Source organism: Durio zibethinus, chromosome 19 (assembly GCF_047325235.1).
Source record: "Durio zibethinus cultivar Kanyao isolate XHJ-2024 chromosome 19, ASM4732523v1, whole genome shotgun sequence".
Lineage (NCBI taxonomy): Eukaryota > Viridiplantae > Streptophyta > Magnoliopsida > Malvales > Malvaceae > Durio > Durio zibethinus.
This window is the reverse complement of record NC_143180.1, coordinates 4,422,616-4,425,501: the sequence shown is the minus strand read 5'-3', so window position 1 is coordinate 4,425,501 and position 2,886 is coordinate 4,422,616. Positions and strand designations below refer to the sequence as shown.

At 29.4% G+C, this 2,886-nt stretch overlaps 1 long non-coding RNA gene across 1 annotated transcript; it reads left to right on the top strand.

Annotated features, from left to right (window-relative positions):
- Nucleotides 1–822: 822 nt before the first annotated feature.
- LOC149513365 (uncharacterized) lies at nucleotides 823–2,459 on the top strand. Its single transcript, XR_016330214.1, has 4 exons — nucleotides 823–967; nucleotides 1,132–1,245; nucleotides 1,685–1,918; nucleotides 2,194–2,459. It is a non-coding gene; the product is annotated as an uncharacterized LOC149513365 (long non-coding RNA).
- Nucleotides 2,460–2,886: the final 427 nt, after the last annotated feature.

Here is a 2,886-nt window from a genome sequence, read left to right as displayed (position 1 = left end):
TTTGTGACCGTTGATCAATTCTTCATTTTCATAATTTGATGATGTTGGGGATTTTATTGATTTAGTACCTGAATTTGATAAGGTGAAGGTTTATGGGTTTGTTTATTTATTAATTTTTATTTATATTTTTATTAATTTAGGACCTGAATTTAAAAATGTGAAGGTTTAAGGGTGCAATGTTTTTATTGATTTACTGAAATTTGGTTTTCCATTTGTCACTTCTTGAAATATCTATTCTTGAAATATTAATAGGTAGGACGAGACATTTGAATTTGTTACTTTGAATTTCTGTGATCCATAATTTATTTTTTATTCTAATGACCATTGTTGTTATTAGGTTAAAAATTATGCCCATGCCAACCCATGACCCAAGTTTAGTTGCAGCAGCATGTTATGTGATTGCTATAAGAAAGTGGAGTATAAAAGTCAATATTTATTTTGTTGGAGTTAAAACCGCTAATGATGGGTTTTTTATCATATTATAAAAAAAGTGTACTCTGCAATTTCAATTTCCTTCAGATCAGAGCATACAGCTCCGAAACCTTTAATTAAAAAGCCTTGAAATTTTTCTATAAAATCCAGCAAGCCAAAAGCCAATATTTAATCTGTATATCCCAACGAATGGAGTAATTCCTTAATAGTATCAAGTGTTGGTATACAGAAGAGTAGTAATATAATTTAAGTCTTCTTCTCCAACTAATTTCTATACATAGTCAAAGGTATCTACCAGCTCTCTGCAAGCAATCTCTTATGTCAAGTTGGCTGATCGCAGCTCACCTTCCCAATCTCATAGAATTCGCATCATAGTCAATGGCATCTACCAGCTCTCTGTAAGCAATCTCCACGTATAGATAAAAGTTGGCTGTTCGCAGCTCACCTTCCCATAAAAGCTTCTTCACCTCAACAACCACAGCCTTCTTCTTCTTCAACAAGTCTAAGGAGTGCACACCCGATCATTCCAAACCCAGTAAGTACTTCAACCCATAATTAGACAACAAAATAATTATACCTTAATTCTCTTTTTATTTTTATTTTCTCCTCAAAATTTTAATATATACACTAATTTTCAGGAATAGTTTTGTTAATATTTCACTGAAACAAATTACTAATATGATGTTTTAATTGTTTCAGCAAAAGTTCAAGAACTATAAGTTTATGAAATCAACGAGCAAGACAAAAACAGCCCTGCGGTTTTAAAACTGAGCCAAAAACCTGCTAACTCTCTTGGTGATTAGGATTTTTATGGTATTCTTCTTTCATATGTTCATTTATATCATCCTTGCTTCCTTTCTGTTCATTTTTTTTAATCTAATTCTTCTTATGTTATTTTAGAAAAAGCCTTATGTAACTTTTAATAGTTTTTCTAATCCCTTTTTTCAGCCATGGCTAAACACTGGCTTAGGTTTAACTATCATTTACAATGAATATCTGCTTTCCTTCCTAGCTGTGTTGTATTTTTAATAAAATATTGATATCTCATCTAATTGAAGTATTATTTCTTGCTCAAGTTTATTTGTAATGTTTGAAGTTACAAATATAATGGACAAATATAATGATTTGTGTTTCATTGATCAATAAAATGGTTTATGGTTCATTAAGCAGGGATTGTTCTTGTCTGTGACATATTTTGATCTTTTCAAATTAGGTAAATTTGAATTCTGCTGGTTTTTCTTTGTGGTTATAGGGATTTACAACATATGCAGAGAGGACAATTGTTGAGGCTGTGTAGGGTGAAGACAGAGCTGTATTAAATATTGGGATTGGTTGGAGGGGCTTAAATGAGGTAATGGAGAGATTCAAGGACAACCTGGAATTCACAAAGCTCAAAACCAATCAGGAAAGAGTTGATCCAGACGCTGTTTATTCTGATGTTCTTTATGAGAAGGGTTTTCAGTTCCTATGGCGCATTGAACGTCAGGTAAGTTGAATGTTTTTTCTTTAAAGTTTTCACGTTGTTTGTAAATAATATTAGTACATCATTATGTGGTTTTTATGGAATGCTTAGATTGGAAGACCAGCTTTTGATGAATTTAATCAATCATTGAAAACGTGCGAGAAATTTAAAATATTTTATTTATTACAATAAGACTTTAATTTATTGTATCTATCAATACAAATTTTTTCAATAGATTGTCAATGTATTGGAATTCTTCAAATGGAATTTCTCGAAGTATGAATTTGTATTTGATGCAGAAGATTGGTAGGTTATCTTTGATAGTAGCATTCATTGCTCAATCTGCTACAAATGTTTTCCAAGCAAGGATGAAAGAGTTTACCATGAAGGTATTTTGGAAATTTTGATTTCGATTTCCTTTTTAATTGCTTTGCAAGTTGATATCTTGCATTGGCTGATGATGATATTGGCTGTTGTTGAATCTTTATTATTGATATCTGCATGCTAAACTTCTCTTAGATGCATGGACATTGTTTGTCTTATATTGTTTAGATAAAAAACCATTGAAGGTTGTGTTTATTTTAAGTCATATATATTAGATAAAAAAAGTAAATGAATATTTATTATTTTGTTTATTTTGAATATATTACATATTTTTTAAAATATCATTATTTTTATTTCCGTAACATAGTGCAGGCATGCATTCTAGTATATAAAATAATTATTGAAAATACTATTTATAATTTAAATTTGATTAATAATTATTCAATGATAAAAATTATATTAAATTTTTTTGTAAAAATATAAATTTAAAAAATATATCACTTTTGCTTAAAAATGTTTTAAATTTTACACATTAATATATAATAAAATCTTTCAATTTATGCCATTTTTAGTTCCATCAAGAAGACAATTAAGTTAAAAATTAGCAACTCACTTTGGGCTGTATTTCTTCCAAAGATCTGGCTGTGTGCAATTCGTAGGGGTCTTGA